Source organism: Felis catus, chromosome D1, assembly GCF_018350175.1.
Source record: "Felis catus isolate Fca126 chromosome D1, F.catus_Fca126_mat1.0, whole genome shotgun sequence".
NCBI lineage: Eukaryota > Metazoa > Chordata > Mammalia > Carnivora > Felidae > Felis > Felis catus.
In genome coordinates this window covers 45,537,405-45,555,085 of record NC_058377.1, presented here as the reverse complement: position 1 = coordinate 45,555,085, position 17,681 = coordinate 45,537,405, and the positions used below count along the sequence as shown (strand labels likewise).

Here is a 17,681-nt window from a genome sequence, read left to right as displayed (position 1 = left end):
GGAGAATTGAGTGTATTTATCAGATGTCCTCTTTAGTGTGATGATCAGATGGCCATTTTAGTCCCACATGTCATGGCTGGAAAAAGTGATTTGATCAGTGATTGAATCCCAGGTGTGAGGTGATAAACTTTCACATGTTAGGCCTTTGAATCCTCTCAACTGCCTAGAAGGTCAGCAATATTTTCTATTTTACAGGTGCAGAAACTATAGCCCAGACAGATGCTGTAATTTGCACAACTATTCGGTAGACTTAGGGTTCCTATATAGGATTCTCTGCCTTCCAGTCCAGGACTCCTTCCCTTACAGTTCAGGGAGGTGAATCATGAAGATCCGTTCATTTTACTGAGGTCATGACTGGGTTAAATTTTCTTGAAAGTCCTGCTTTAAGGGATCACAGTGAGGATGTTTTGATAGGTCCAAACCAATGCCTGGTAAATCTGGGCAGGCTTAATAGAAGAGGTGACTTCTGGAATGAGCTTTGAAAAGGAGGACACCATTTTGTTTGGAGGCAAGGAGATGGGTATATGTTGCATGAGAAGTGAGGGAAGCAGCATGAAAAAAGCCCCCAGCCCCCAGGACTGCTGCTTTTGGGAGGGAGAGTGAAAAGGTTGCAGAGACTCTTGGGAAGGTGTGAGGGAACTGGCTGGCCTTTGGAAATCATTTAAAAACCCTTTTGAAACAGGAAGCCCTTAGAAAGTATTCAAGTAACTGCTCAGCATTCTCCGTTGACGAGCTTATGGAAATGACATCTCCTGTAGCAATTTGACTATTAGAGCACAAAAATGCTTAATTAAATAGAATTATTGAATTGAATTAGCCTCTGTTGATATGCAGAGGGGTTTCTTCCCTTACATTTATTAAAGTACTTGTTGCATGGCAGGATGTAATTAAAAGCTAATATTAAACTCTTTAAGAAAATCAGCTCAATCACAAGAAAATCTAACCTATGAGTTGAATATATGTGTATTGCAGCCTTCAGTGAAGGTGTAGTGGCAGAGAGAAGATTCTGCCATTCTGCCTTGCACAAGTTAGGGGATTTTCTTTCTTTCTGTTTTCTTTACATTTTATTTATTTCTGAGAAACAGTGAGACAAAGCGTGAGTGGGGGAGGGGTAGAGAGGGAAGGAGACACAGAATCTGAAGCAGGCTCCAGGCTCTGAGCCAGCAGTCAGCACAGAGCCTGATGCGGGGCTCGAATCCATGAGCTGTGAGATCATGACCCTAGCCGAAGTCGGACGCTCAACCGACTGGGCCACCAGGGCGGCCTAAGTTAGGGGACTTTCTAAAGCAAGTTGGTACCATATAATTTCCAAGATGTCCAAACTGAAGTGTCTCAGTATATTCATTCATTTATTTATTCCACAAACATTTCTGGCTACCTGCTATGTAGTCCAGGCCCTAGGTATTGGAGGAGGTCACTGAGAGGACATGACCTCTGGTTGACCCAACAGGTGCACCTGGGCAATTGGAGGCTCCTAGCGCCCCTCCCTGTCCTTGGGATGTCTGTTTCACTCAGCATTCTCACAGCTGGAGCCATTTTAAGGATGAAACCTGGAGAGGGTAATGTATTATTGAGACCATCTGGATGGTGTAATGACTCAACCCCCTTAAGGCTTCTTTATAAACTTCAGACTCTGGCAGGCGGGTGTAGAGATTTACTCATCTTGCGTCGGCCCAAGACAAGCCCGCAGGTAAGTTCCCTTACTAAACCTGCCACGGACCTATCCAGGAGCAGCCTCTTTCTTTAGCGTGTCCTCGTCCTCTGGGTACGGGACCGGTTTGCAAACCAGCAATTGGTGAGCCAGCCGGGGTCGGCGGAAACGAGTCTTGGGGAAGAGGCCTCTGTGGGGGGGAAATCCCGAGCTGGCCACCCACCTCTGTGTGGGGAGGGTTGGCCCGTACGCTAGAAGCTGTGGACCACCCTGTGACAGCCCCCAAAACGCGCTTGTCCGAGGAACTGGGCCGAGCCCACTGCCGCAGAAAAGGGAAGCGCGTGGCGGCCACGGTGGGCTGGCCTCTAACTTTGCGGGCTCTAGATGCCCCACTCGGGGCTGGAGCTCGCGTTAGAAAGGAGGAAGTGCTGAGGTTGGAGAAGGGCGGGTGCCCCCTACTCCGCTGGCTTTGGGGACAGCAGACAAGGTGGGAGAGCAAGATAATCATCTGGGCAACTTAGCTTGCAGTTTTGCAAAGCTGGGCGGGCCCATGGTGGATTAAAGCCTGTGCATTTGGGACAAAGCCTGAGGCCAAGACGAGGATCTCAGGCAAAGTGGGGAGAATGAAGGAGAGGATGTTGTGATAGTGAAGCAGACAGAATGCCCCATGCTGTCTAACCCCTAATAACACAAAGGAAAACAAAAGCACACCAACAAGAACCCTGGCTAACAGGGCAGCCCCTAACTCAGGAAATGTTCATGATGAAAGAATATATTCCCACTGAGTTCACTAGTTTAGCTGCCAAATTTCAGCAAAAAGCCAGGGTAAGTAGCCAGGTGTGGCTAGTGCCACTAAGGGGATGGGGAGAGGTGGCATTTCTCTGGGAAGGAGGCAGAGAAAATGAGCGTCATCACCACACACCCTGCCCTCTGATAGTGCCTGTACCCCCTTGTGGGGGCTGGGGGGGGAGTTTAAGGTATTCATGCTCTTATAAATGGATTATTCTAGCTTTTAGGTAGGCTTGGCTCAGTGAGGGTCATCTCCCTGGTTATGGGGTCTTGGAAATCCATAGAGGAGGTATAAATCTTGAGGGTGCTGGGTATGAGCCAGGCCACCTAGGCCTTGATGGAGCCACATTCACTGCAGGAATGCCCCAAGAATCTGGTATGGGACATGGATATCCTTGCTGAGTCCAGTTGTAGGACAAGACATTTATGATGTCTACTCCTGATCTGGGGGAAACTGACAAATTCCAGGAACTAGTACCAGCTGTAAGAAAGATCCCAGACAAAGAGGAAACTCAAAAAGCCAAAAGGCTATCCCAATTGTCTGTAAAGTGTGCAGGAAAGGTAACCTGTAAGTGGTTTGCCCTTGCTATGGAGACACTACCTAAAAAGTAAAATCAGTAGCCCAGCTCTGTGTTGATCTTGATGTAGAAAACCTTAACACCTGAACAGACCTTCCCAATCTACTTTCCCTGCCTCTATTGTCCCTGACACACCTCCTGTTTCCTCAGAGGCCTCTAGGTTGTAGTCCAAATGGGATGGGTGCCTCCTATGCCCTGGGTACAGGGTCCAGACCAAGGTTGTCTCCAGGTGAGGGCCATTGGAGGCAGTCGGGGTATCATGTTGAGCTCTCTATTCACTAGTTTTCTGCTGCCTCCCCCTGAAATAAACAAGAATTCTGGTTGATCCTGGAGTCAAATACACTCTAATACACAGTAACCCTCAGAAGTCTTCTGGCCCCTCAATGCTATTGGTGGTTAGAAAGAGCAGATTATTATGGTCTGAGAGGTCCTTTGAAACTGCAAATTGGGTGTTCTCACTTAGAAGAGAATGAGACTTTTATCTTTCTAATACCAGAGAACATACTGGGCATGGACATCCTACAAGCTCAAACTCTAAATCTCTGTTGATGAATTTCTTCTCTGGGTTAGACTAGTTAAAGCACTGCTGAGGGGGAAACCCCACTTGGGAACCATTAAGTCTACCATGCCTGGGAAGAGTAGTTTAACTGTCAAACAACAGAAACTGCCTGGGTGTGAGGGGAGCATAAGAAGAGAAACTATCTGAGAACTGCACTGAATGGGTGTTTTACACTCTGCCCATGTTGGTTTCAATAGCTTGGTACAGCTGGTAACAATGCTGGTTGGCTCATGGCAGTTGACTGTGGACTACCAAAAATTGAACAGGATTGTGTCCCCATCCATGCGGCTATGCCTAACTTTGCCACTATCTTAATTTTTTTAAATGTTTATTTATTTTTGAGAATGAGAGAGTGAGCCAGACAGAGCACAAGCAGGAGAGGGGCAGATTGAGAAAGAGAGAGAGAGAGAGAGAGAGTGCATGTGCGCATGAGCGAGAGTGCAACACAGAATCTGATGCAGATTTCAGGCTCTGAGCTGTCAGCACAGAGCCCAACACGGGCTTGGACCCCTAAGCCATGAGCTCATGACCTGAATTGAAGTCAGACTTCCAACCGACTGAGCCACCCAGGTGCCCCACCACTATCCTAGACACCTTGGCCATGGTTGTAGGAGTATACCATGTTGAATTAAGCAAATGGGTGTTTCAAGATATCCCTGGCGACTTAGTCCCAAGACCATTTGCCTTCATGTGGGAGGATGCAATAATGGAACTTTCAAGTACTTCCCCAAAGCTATGGGCATAGCTCCATAATAAGTCCTGGGATGGTAGCCTGATCATATCTCCATTCTCCTCCACAACAGTAAAATGGGTCCATTATGTCAAGTATATTACCATGTAAAGACTTGATTCTGCTGCAGGGTACTCTGCAGACTTTTCTTGAACATCTGCAAGGGAGAAGATAGGTGGTAAACCCACAGAAAATTCCAGACCCAGGCACTGCCATAGTTTTGGGAGCCACTTGATGGATAAGATGTGTATTGTCCCAAAAGCTGTGATTGACAAGGTGCAAGCCTATACAACCCTTAAAAACATGGAAGAGGTGCAGCCTTGGTAGGGATTTGAGGGTTTGGGGAATTTTTGTTCTCCACCTGTCCTTTGCCATTGATACTACCTGGTAAAGGAAGGGCATGTGTGGGACTAGGGTTCAGAGCAACAAGTTGCTTTTAAAGGCAAAAATAGAGTGAAATAAATTAAAGCTTTGGAAGTCTCCCAAGCAGGGATGCCTCTTGAATTAACTGTATCTGTCACTCCAGAAGGTGTGGATTGGCACTGTGACAATCAGTAGAAGGAAAGGCTACTGTTAGGATTTTGGTGCCTAGAGCAACAGGTCCTAACCATGTATATAGTATTCCTACAGGTACAGCTCTCCCTGGTAAGAACTCCCCTTCTTCGCAAAGAGTGGGGTAAGAATATATTCCATCAACCTGCCTCTGCCATGGCTCAAATTCCCACTTGTACTAAGTGTCATGCCTACTGGCACCAGAGGAGCACCTGTTTGCCAGCCCACTAGAAATGTGGATGCTACTAGTCCCTGTAGAGTATGTACAAATGTGCCTACCACTATTACCCCTGATGCCTGGTATACAGCTGGGTGTGGTCTGGGCAAGCTATGCACATGGACTGCAGTCACTATTCAGCCCAACACTGACCCCATTTGGATAGAAACTAGAAGGAACTACAGTAGCTAGTGAGCTGAACTCAGGGATGGCTGGTGATCACTCATGATCACTGGCTGTTAACCCTTTGTGCTGTTAGTTGGGCTGTTCTAAAGAGATTAACCTTGTGGCTTGAACAATGGAAAGCCAAGGGGTGGATGGTCATGAGTAAGCCCCTGTGGATTTAGGATATGCGATAAGACAAGTTCACCAGCAAGAGCCTAAGGCAATCCTTTCTGTTTCCAAGTCCTAGCTCATAAGGCACTGATACCCTTCGGCAATGGAGAAGCTGATGCCATAACCTAGGTATGAACCCTAAGATCTGGCCCTTTTGTAGATATAGCAGATTGGGAGCATAAAAAGAGTAACCACTGTTGGTCCTGGGTGGGAGCCAAGGATGCCATTTAATATAGTCCTAGCATGTCCTGTGTGTTCTAAACAATGCCTAAGGTAACTGCCACAGAATTCTGAGACCATCCACTGGAGTTACCAACGGTGAGGGATTAGGAAATTGATGAAATTGGTCCCCTCCCTCTGAGTGAGGATTCTAAATATGCCTTGGTTTGTGTGGACACATTGTCTGACTTAAGCTTTCTCCCTTTGCCATGTGAACCAGGGTACAGTCATTAGACGATTAGAAAAACTGAATACCATGTATGGATACCCTTGTTGGATAGATCATGATGGGGGTGGGGCACACTTCAAAGGTCATGCTCTACAAAACTGACCAAAGAACAGGGCATTAAGTGGTGATTCTATTTCCCCAATAACCCATAAGTAACATGGTTGGTTAAATATTTTCTATAATATAAATTACACCACTAACAAAACCACCTTGGATAGGTGGGCTGAAAAACTACTTCAGGCTTTAATATATCTTAATGATCAACCAATAGGATCTGTCACCCCGTATGCCAGACTGGGGACCCTGCTGAAGGACCCAGCACCACAAAAGTATGGAAATCACATACTTCCCTGCCTCTCAGAGTGGATCAGCATGCTATGCTGCTGGGAACAGCAAGCTTCATCATACCTGGGAGAGGTGTTACCTACTAGAGTTGGCAATTGAATGTCCTACCGGGATAGTGCAGCCAGATAGCCACCAATGAGCTACCTCCAAGTTAGTAAAACCCTTTGACCACTCAGGGCATACTGTGGAAGGAGAGTGAACATAGAAGGTGTAAGAGCCAGCCACAAGGAGTGGAATATTGGAGGAGGTCATTGAGAGGATGTTACCACCAGTTGACCTAAGAGGTGGGTCTGGGCAATTAGAGGCTCCTCACCATCTCCTCTGTCCTTGGAATAAATTCTTTCCACCATTACCACAGCTGTTTTAAGGATGCCACCTTCGAAGACCGGTGTATTGAGACCATCTGGGCAATAGACCTGCCTCAATCCCATTAAGGCCTCTACATGAACTTTTAACATTCTGGTGGGCATGGGTAGAGATCTGCCAATCTTACAGCCACCAAAAACAACCCTTGTGTGTAAGTTCGCTTGTGGATTAAAACTGCCACCTACCATTCTGGTGTGGTCTACCTCTTCATTTGCTCCTTTTCCTCTGTGAATGTGGGCCAGTTTATAAAGCAACACTGTTAATTATGGAGGAGAAAGAAACAATCCTTCCCCATTTTCATTGGATAGGAGAAGGCAAAAAAGTAAATATATTTATAAGATTACAAGATGGTGTGTTTATTTTGCTACAGTAGAGCTGTGTTTAGAGGTTAAGGGTATGTAGAGAAGGGGTTTGGTCAGGAAGGAGCCTTCAGAAGGACAGATAGAATTTAGCTCAGCAGATCCAAGTATGGCTATGTGAAATACAGAGGTCTAGCATCAAAGAGGATGGTGAAGTCCGGGCACCAATGACCGTAATTGCCATAGCAAAAGCAACAGCAAAACAGCTCAGTATGAATACAGCTTTGAACTTTGAGTGTGGTGAAAGAGGCTGCCAAGATAAGTCTGGACGTGGGAGATAGAAGGCGTGCTATGAAGGCTATAGCTTGCCGACTCACAAGCTTGAACTTAGCATAGATCCAGGGATGATACAACCAGAAATTTTTGTTTTTGAGCAAAAAGAAATTTTCTGGCTTTGGTGGTTAATAATGATACAGGGGTAACTATAAGGAATCAGATCAAGGTGAGAACCAAGGATTTGGCCTTGGCAAATCCAAAAGGATTTGACCATTGCTCATCCACCTCTCCTTCTTTTCAAATGTTGGCCTTAGGCTCACCTATTGCGTTCAGTTTTCCCCACAGAGAAGAAGACACGAGGAGACATTGAATTTGTCAGCATCTGTATCACAGATCTGGGGAAGGACTCCAGTTAGCCTTGTCTGGACTGACCAATCTTGACAGTGATGGGAGATACAGGACAGCCTTGGGTACCAAAAAGCTTACTCCACAGGACAGGTAGGAAGGCAGCAAGACCGGAGGCAGGGAGGAGAGAGGCGATGAATTGTGAATTGATACATTAACAGAAGAAACAGTGAGCCAGGGAAAGGTAAAAAATAGGGAGGCAGAACCCACAGAATGAAGGAATTGCCTGAAGAGGAAGGGAGAGAGAATGTGAGGTTTGAGGAGTGAATGATGTTGGCCGTACTTTCCTACTTGATAATCTGGGTGAAGGAGGTAGTATTTATTGAGATGGGGGGAGAGACCGTTTATCACAGGAAAGAGGAAATTCAGTCTTTGTGTTTTACTTCCTATGACTACTTACACCTTTCCTGATTTTCTTCCAAAGATAATATTTGTCCCCTTACATGCAAAAACTCCATATAAATGAAGTTTAATTTTCACGAAATACCCGACATGGGTGGTGCCTTCTATAGGTCTTCATTAGCAGGTTAACACGTGAAGTAACCTTCAAATAATTGGGTGGAAAAGATGGCTGTGGGACTTCAGAGAAAGAAAGGCTGTGTGATGCTTCTAAGATGGTTCAGGGAAGACTGACGTCTGTCCACTATGTCCATGCAGCCCAAAATAGTCTGTGCTAAACGAAGCACGTAGGTCTCTTAATAAGCTTGTCCTTTCTTTGGAGAATTTTGTGTTCGTAAGCAAATGAAATGTAATAGAACTGCATTTATTTTTGTTTATAAAAGGACATAGTTCTTACCTTTCACTAACGAAGACTGTCCTGTCTAGTAGTTTGAGTTAGCAGGATCCCCTGGATGTTGACGAGAAATGTTCAACACTTGCAGCACACAACACCTTTGTGCACCTTCTTACTCTGCCTCAAGTGCCCTTTCCTGTGTTTCCTATTGGGCAAATTCTGTCTGACCCTTCAAGACTTCCCCTGGACAAAATTAATCCCAGTTTCCCATGATCTTCTGTCTTGTTCAAACCGCTACCAACTGTTAAGCCCAGCAGTTAAGAACATGGCATTTGATTTGACCCAGGTTCAAGTCCGCTTCTGTGAAGTATCAGGCAAGTTACTTAACCTCTCTGAGCTTCTGTGTTCTTGCTGTGCAGTAGGGCTAATAACAGTGCTTTCTAATATTATTGCAAAGACTAAATGTTATCTTGCACATAAAGGGTTTAGTGCACTGACGCATATAAATGCTCAGTAAGTGATGAATGGATGTATGAAATAACAAGTACATGCATAAGAGAATGGCCCGAGATAAAAGGCATCTGCTTTCTGGTCTGTTTGGTTACTAAATGATAATTATGATAGTGGAGATACAGATCAGTGTCCTCACATTGATTGAGTAGTTTGAAGTGCCAAGGGGGATATTGTTTCTCCATATGCTAGTCTTATCTCAGCAGGATGAGTGTTGCACTTTTCAAATGAGGGAAGACGGAGAGGGTCAAGTATTGAATGGATGAGGCTGATTGGAATCCAGGAATCTCATCCCCTCACCTGCAGGGCATACATGGCACCTGGCTTAGCTCATTCTAGTACCTCACACTGCTGGCCAAGGTGTTGGTTACAGGGATGAGTGTAGGGTGCAACCTGGCCCAAATGACTTTGATGGAATCCTCTGCAGAGGCTGGGCAAGAGAGGCTTTACTTCTCTGCTGGCAGATGATTAGCCTGTGGTCGTTTCTCCTCCTCTCCTCTCACTGCTGCATGGAAGAAAGCTGTCTGCAGTAAGCTAGAATGGGCCCACCACACAGGAGAAAACAATATTTGTGTCTCTGAGACTTGTTCTTCCCTTGGGCTTCCAGATTCCCTAGTTACATGGTACACATGTTTTGTTTCTAAGTTTAAAATAGTTTGAATTGGGCTTTTTGATTCAAGATACATTGGCTTGAATAAAGTGTTTATAATCCTTACCACTACCCTATGAGATATATACTTCTTCTCTTTTTAGATGTGAAACCCCGGTTCAGGATACCTGTATAAGAATACATAGTTACTAAGTGGGAAAGCTGGGTTTCAAATTGAACTCTGCATGATTCTAAAACCCTTACTGCTTTGATTGCTTCTCTGACATGGCTTCGCTTGCTTGTGACCTTGAGCCTCCTAACCGCCAGGCTATGAAGAGGGGGAGGTATGGTCATCTCCTTGGGCACATTGTCACCCTGTCCTCATGGTATTAAGATTGCTATTTGGAAAGAAATAGTGTATGATTTCATGCCTATGTGGAATTTAAGAAATAAAACAAACAAACAAAAGGCAGACAAAAAGGACTCTTAACTAGAAAGAAAAATCTGGTAGCTGCCAGATAGGAGGTGGATGGGGCAATGGGGGAAGTAGGTGAGGGGGATTAATAGTACACTTATCATAATGAACACTGATGTAAAGAATTATTGAATTGTTACATTGTACACCTGAAACTAACATAACACTGTATCTTAATTATACTGGAATTAAAAGTGTACTAAATTGTATGTTCAAATTGTATATTCAGCTGCCATTTTTGTCTAATTCCAGTTTATTTGTAGACTTTTCTATTTAAACTCTTCTTCACTCCATTTCTAAGAAACTCAGAGACCATGAAAAGCCTCCTTGCCAGGCTGCCTCTGACCTGTGCTGCGATGGGTCCATTAATCTCCTAGACTGTGAGGGAGGATGTGGATGCCCCAGATGGCATTTCTTGGGAGACAGTAGAGACAGCCAGAAGGACATGACTAGAATCTAAACAGCAGTAGCCTGCTCAAGGCAGGAAGGTTAGGTCTTGGAGGAAAAGCAAGGTGGCAGCTTTATTTAATTAGTTTATTGGTTAATTATATCAAGAGTGAATATAAAATGGCCTTTGATTTGATAATTCATGAGATAAGAGCATTCATTGACAACCATAAGAGAAATTCTAGGGGCAGAGAAGAAGAGGTCCAAGGTACAGTGTGTATATCTGTCTACATGTATGTTTCATGTTCTTACTGATTGAAATTATACACCACTGCATTTACAGTTACACTCTTACCTGTTTTAAGTAGCTGTTTTCCTTGTCCTTATTAAAGGCTACACATTATTACAGTATCCTTAAAGATTTTAACTGTTAGTTCTATTCATGAAATAGTTTTTCAGACTATTAAGGAGGTAGAGTTCTGTCCTCAGTCTACATCCTAAGGGTTTCTGCGTCTGTTTATACATCTGCGTTAAAAAAAATTTTTTTTTAATGTTTATTTTTGAGACAGAGACAGAGCATGAATGGGGGAGGGTCAGAGAGAGAGGGAGACACAAAATCTGAAGCAGGCTCCAGGCCCTGAGCTGCCAGCACAGAGCCTGACGCGGGGCTTGAACTCACGGACTGTGAGATCATGACCGGAGCCAAAGTCGGACGGTTACCGAATGAGTCACCCAGGTGCCCCTATACATCTGCATTTAAATATAGTATAGATTATAATTTTGGCTGAAGTCTCTTTATTTTGACAAATGTGCTTTTAAGTCTTCTCACCCCCTTCTCTGAACTAACTTCTATTCCACCTTGGTCTCTTGTCCTTTAGGAAGTTTTAAGTTCTCGGTCTCAACACCTTTACTTGTTCATGTTCAGAATACTTGGAATTCTTAAGAAAATGTTTATTTATAGCCCAAGCAGGGGGGAGGGAGGGAGCGAGCGAGCGAGAGAGAGGGAGAAAATCCCAAGCAGGCTCCACAGTGTCAGTGCAGAGCCCAACACAGGGCTCGATGCTACAAACTGATATTATGACCTGAGCCAAAATCAAGAGTCAGATGGTTAACTAACTGAGCCACCCAGGCACCCTAATTTTTTGCTCAATGTTGTCCTTCTGCTAGACTGCAAACACTATGTACGCTGTAAAACAGGACCTTGCATATTTGTGTTTAACAAACATTTGTTGACAAGAGACAATGGGCTATAATCTGTATGTCATCAGAGTTGCTCAGGTAATTTGGGCTGGTTGGAAAGTGGGAAATGGGATGTAGGGTGGCCTCTCATACCTCCATTCTGGTAGATCAGCTACTCCTGTGGTGAGCCACTGCTTCTCATGGGATTCCATCTGATTCCTTAAGAGTTTGGGGACAGAAGGAACGTTGTGAACCACTATCTCTGGGCTTCTAGTACTCATACTATTAAGATCATATACTTAAATGCCTGCTTCCTCAGTTAAAGTGTGAGCTTCTAAGGGTTTGGACTAATGTCATTTTCATTGCCCAGCACACTCATTTAGCAATTTCTATTAGAGCTAGGTGCCAGTATTTTTTGAGGATTATGTGACATGTGTTAAGCATGTTATATATATTTGCTATTCCTCACAACATCTTATATGAGGTAGGCACTATTATATCCATTTTAAAGATGAGAAAACAGAGGGTGACAGATTTTAAGTATAAAGCCACAAGACTGTACATATAAGACCATAAATGATAAGGGCTAGAATTCAAACTCTGGCTATGTAGCTTCAAAGACCACACTCTTAACCAATGCTGTCTCTCAATTCATGATGCAATTTAGTTTGAGATTAAAAACTAAGCCTGGTCAGAAGTTTCCAGAGAAAGAGACCTAGGTCACTTTAGACCAGGTAAGAGGGATGAGCTAGGTATACCACAGAGATAGGTTAAGTGAACAAATGTCATTATATCTTAGAACATGGGCATCTGGAAGGGAGGAGGAAGAGGTATAACTCTCTCCTTGATGCAGTCTGCTTCTGTCTCAGAGCTAAGTATTCCCTCACCCTCCAACCTTGTATATGGAGCTGTTATACCTGGGGGGATAACTGGTTCCCCAAGAAGGATGAGCTCGGTCTGGCTGAGCACTGAATTCTTCCCACCCTGCCCGTGGCCATTTCTGTGCAGTTATGTCTCTTTCCATTTCTCTTATCCGTTAACCCACACAAGGATCTCTTTGGTTAATTGAATTTGCTAGAAGGCTGCCTTCTGTGATTAGGCATCCTGCAGCCTGAGCTGAGAGGAAGAAGGGAACAGGCATAGAGGCAAACGTCTTGGTGAGCACAATTCAATCTGCTGCTAAATTCGATCTCTACGTTTCTGGTTTCTGTTCTCATTCAACCACCCGCAGTGATATGTTTAAAATGCTCCCGACATATCAGCAAGGTGGGCAGTGTGCCAGGACCAAGCTGCCCATTTTTTCCTTCGTTTTATATAAAACCCCAGTGAATATCAGTGCCGTTCCTTTTCATGCCACATCTGCAATTCTGAATTGCTGAGTAAGACAGGACTGCAGTACCTGCTCCAAATGTGGTCTCCAAAAAATGGGTTTTAATATGTGTTCCCCCCATGCCCCCACTAAATTTTCCTCTGTCCAGAAGAAGTTGGTAAGCCCTAGGTGTCTTAGTTTTGGAGCTCTTCTCTCATATTAAATATGTTGTTCATCTAAATCTTGCATGATACATGAAATTTTAAATAAATTTTTTTAAGTTTTAGGTAAGTAAAAGATGTGTTGACATATAATAAAGCATATAATCATTTGGATTGTAAGTTTTCTTTTTGTATTTTGCAATGAATATATTTTCTTTTGTCAGGTCTCCACTTATTTAGGCGTCTGCAAAGGTCCTAGGTTCTGGTACCATGTGTGTGTCAGCTGAGGGGTAAGGAGACCAACATGTTTTATTATTTGTCTGCCATTTTAAACTTTCCTGAAGTAGAAGCCAAGAATATTGTGTGTGATGGCTCAACGCACAGGCTTTGGTATCAGGCGGGTCCAAGTCTGCTCGGAGCATCGTTTCCTGAGAACAGAGCACCTGTTTCTGCCTTTGTTGAAATTTCAGTGATGATAGTGCATACTGGTTTCTGTTGTTTGAATAGTTTCTATGGTGGCTTTGTAATGTGACAGCTCGTTGGGGCCGAACCACATTTAGCAGAATTTCCTTTCTTGTATGTTTCTGGTTAGAGTGGCCCCAACAGAGATTCCGGTGGGAGATTTGCAAAGTGCAAGGAAAGCAACAGTCATTTGGTCGTTCACACACATTGTTAATCTGCTCACCTCAGTGGGGGGAGGTAGCAATCAGGCCTGCAATGGCTTAGCCTCCCCCAGATCCTCCCTTGGCTTCTCTCACTTGTTGGCTGGGTATGTCTGTTTAGCTCCAGGACAAGGCCCTGGCTTCTACTGGATACTCATATCATGAAAATCAGAAACAAACTGATGCGATTTCAGTCCACTTTGTATATTCCAGTTTGTTCTTGCTCTTCTCCACTTTACATCCTTCTTCCCTTGCTGACTGTCTCCTTTACAGACTTCGAGCTCCAACATCAGATGTGAGGACAACCAGCTCCCATGATTGTATAAAGTCAAACCCCCTGTAACAAATCTTTCTTTATTTATGGTGGCTCTGTTTCTCTGACTGAGCCCTGCCTGAAACAGAACCCACTCATTGTTTCAATGGGATAAGGCTTATAAAGTGCCTAGTATAGGGCCTAGCCTATATTAAATGCTTGATAAACATCTCCATTGCAGTCCCCAAAGATGGACATTTCTTGAATAATTAAGATCTAAGTACAGCACCTAACACAGAGCCTGGCACATAGCAGATGCTCCCTACAGACTTGTTGAATGTTTAATATCATAAGAGTGAGAAACAAAACTATATATGGCAATACATGGGAGTTGAGGGGGAGGTGGTGTAATCATTGAGTAACACAACATCTATATTTAAGAGCACTATTTTAAAGAAGTGCAATTTATTATTTCACATTTATAGAGTGATCACCTAGGGCAACATCATACACTCTAAATTTAAACAGTTGCTAAGTATGTTCCTTGGGGCCAGTTTGCATGAACACTTTGAAACCTAATAAGTGTGTTCAAATAAAAATAGATGTTTCTGTGGTACTTAAGAATAAAACTATTCTGGGTTTTGTACATTCTGACAAGTCTTTCCTCATCCTCTCTCTCTGATCTAGCTTCCCCTGTGTCCACAAGGCAAGGGTGTCTTTCTCCCATTTAACTTTTTTTAATATGAAATTTATTGTCAAATTTGTTTCCATACAACACCCAGTGCTCACCCCGACAGGTGCCCTCCTCAATGCCCATCACCCACTTTCCCCTCCCTCCCACACCCCCATCAACCCTCAGTTTAGTCTCAGTTTTTAAGAGTCTCTTCTGGTTTCCTTCCCTCCCTCTCTAACTTTTTTTTCCTTTCCCCTCCCCCATAGTCTTCTGTTAAGTTTCTCAGGATCCACATAAGAGTGAAAACATACTCTTGAAACTCTATGAAAACATACAGAGAAAGAAAACATCTGCTTTTCTCTGTATGACTTACTTCACTTAGCATAACACTCTCCAGTTCCATCCACGTTGCTACAAAAGGCCAGATTTAATTCTTTCTCATTGCCATGTAGTGTTCCATTGTGTGTATAAACCACAATTTCTTTATCCATTCATCAGTTGATGGACATTCAGGCTCTTTCCATAATTTGGCTATTGTTGAAAGTGCTGCTATAAACATTGGGGTACAAGTGCCCCTATGCATCAGCACTCCTGTATCCCTTGGGTAAATTCCTAGCAGTGCAATTGCTGGGTCATAAGGTAGATCTATTTTTAATTTTTTGAGGAACCTCCACACTGTTTTCCAGAGCAGCTGCACCAGTTTGTATTCCCACCAACAGTGCAAGAGGGTTCCCGTTTCTCCACATCCTCTCCAGCATCTATAGTCTCCCGATTTGTTCATTTTAGCCACTCTGACCAGCGTGAGGTGGTATCTGAGTGTGGTTTTGATTTGTATTTCCCTGATGAGGAGTGACGTTGAGCATTTTTTCATGTGCTTGTTGGCTGTCTGGATGTCTTCTTTAGAAAAGTGTCTATTCATGTCTTCTGCCCGTTTCTTCACTGGATTATTTGTTTCTTGGATGTGGAGTTTGGTGAGTTCTTTATAGATTTTGGATACAAGCCTTTTGTCCGATATGTCATTTGCAAATATCTTTTCCCATTCCTTCTGTTGCCTTGTAGTTTTATTGATTGTTTCCTTTCTAGTGCAGAAGATTTTTATCTTGATGAGGTCCCAATAATTCATTTTTGCTTTTAATTCCTTTGCCTTTAGGGATGTGCCAGGTAAGAAACTGCTGTCAAAGAGGTTGCTGCCTGCTTTCTTCTCTAGGGTCTTGATGGTTTCCTGTCTTACATTGAGGTTTTTCATCCATTTTGAGTTTAGTTTTGTGAATAGTGTAAGAAAGTGGTGTAGTTTCATTCTTGTGCATGTTGCTGTCCACATCTCCCAGCACCATTTGTTAAACAGACTGTCTTTTTTCCACTGGATATTCTTTCCTGCTTTGTGAAAGATTAGTTGGCCATACTTTAGTGGGTCCAATGATGGAGTCTCTATTCTATTCCATTGGTCTATGTGTCTGTTTTTGTGCCAATACAGTGCTGTCTTGATTACAGCTTTGTAGTAGAGGCTAAAGTCTGGGATTGTGATGTCTCCTGCTTTGGTTGTCTTCTTCAAAATTCCTTTGGCTATTCGGGGTCTTTTGTGGTCCATAAAAATTTTAGAATTGCTTGTTCTAGCTTCAAGAAGAATGCTGGTACAATTTTGATTGGGATTGCATTGAATGTGTAGATAGCTTTGGGTAGTATTGACATTTTAACAATATTTATTCTTCCAACCCATGAGCATGGAATGCTTTTCCGTTTCTTTTTTCTTTATTTTTTTTAATATATGAAATTTATTCTCAAATTGGTTTCCATACAACACCCAGTGCTCATCCCAAAAGATGCCCTCTTCAATACCCATCACCTACCCACTCCTCCCTCCCACCCCCCATCAACCCTCAGTTTGTTCTCAGTTTTTAAGAGTCTCTTATGCTTTGGCTCTCTCCCACTCTAACCTCTTTTTTTTTTTTTCCCTTCCCCTCCCCCATGGGTTTCTGTTAAGTTTCTCAGGATCCACATAAGAGTGAAAACATATGGTATCTGTCTTTCTCTGTATGGCTTATTTCACTTAGCATCACATTCTCCAGTTCCATCCAGGTTGCTTTATATCTTCTTAAGCTTTCTATAGTTCTCAGCATACAGATCTTTTACATCATTGGTTAGGTCTATTCCTAGGTATTTTATGATTCTTGGTGCCATTGTGAATGGGGTCAGTTTCTTTATTTGTCTTTCTGTTGCTTCATTATTAGTGTATAAGAATGCAACTGATTTCTGTACATTGATTTTTGTATCCTGTGACTTTGCTGAATTCATGTATCAGTGCTAGCAGGCTTTTGGTGGAGTCTATTGGGTTGTCCACGTATAGTATCATGTAATCTGCAAAAAGTGAAAGCTTGACTTCATCTTTGCCACTTTTTATGCCTTTGATTTCCTTTTTTTGTCTGATTGCTGATGCTAGAACTTCCAGCACTATGTTAAACAGCAGCGGTGAGAGTGGGCATCCTTGTCGTGTTCCTGATCTCAGGGAAAAAGCTCTCAGTTTTTCCCCATTGAGGATGATGTTAGCTGTGGGCTTTTCATAAATGGCTTTTATGATCTTTAAGTATGTTCCTTCTATCCCGACTTTCTCAAGGGTTTTTATTAAGAAAGGATGCTGAATTTTGTCAAATGCTTTTTCTGCATCAATTGACAGGATCATATGGTTCTTATCTTTTCTTTTATTAATGTGATGTATCACATTGATTTGTGAATGTTGAACCAGCCCTGCAGCCCAGGAATGAATCCCACTTGATCATGGTGAATAATTCTATTTATATGCTGTTGAATTCGATTTGCTAGTATCTTGCTGAGAATTTTTGCATCCATATTCATCAGGGATATTGGCCTGTACTTCTCTTTTTTGCCGGGTCTCTGTCTGGTTTGGGAATCAAAGTTCTGCTGGCTTCATTGAATGAGTCTGGAAGTTTCCCTACCCTTTCTATTTTTTGGAATAGCTTGAGAAGGATAGGTATTATCTCTGCTTTAAATGTCTGGTAGAATTCCCCAGGGCAGCCATCTGGTCCTGGACTCTTATTTGTTGGGAAGTTTTTGATAACTGATTCAATTTTTATGCTACTTATGGGTCTGTTCAAGTTTTCTGTTTCTTCTTGTTTGAGTTTTGGAAATGTGTGGGTGCTTAGGAATTTGTCCATTTCTTCCAGGTTGTCCTGTTTGTTGGCAT

At 43.2% G+C, this 17,681-nt stretch overlaps 1 long non-coding RNA gene across 20 annotated transcripts in view; it reads left to right on the top strand.

Annotated features, from left to right (window-relative positions):
• The first annotated feature begins 1,130 nt into the window (after nt 1-1,130).
• The window catches only part of LOC109491930, a 231,792-nt gene continuing 215,241 nt past the window's right edge, over nt 1,131-17,681 (top strand). For 3 of the 20 annotated variants that reach the window (XR_006586241.1, XR_006586230.1, XR_006586234.1), the window contains exon 1: nt 1,543-1,690. This is a non-coding gene — a long non-coding RNA (uncharacterized LOC109491930). Of the gene's footprint in view, nt 1,691-17,681 lie in introns of all 20 variants that reach the window. The other 17 variants (XR_006586227.1, XR_006586228.1, XR_006586236.1 and 14 more) reach the window with 14 other exon arrangements.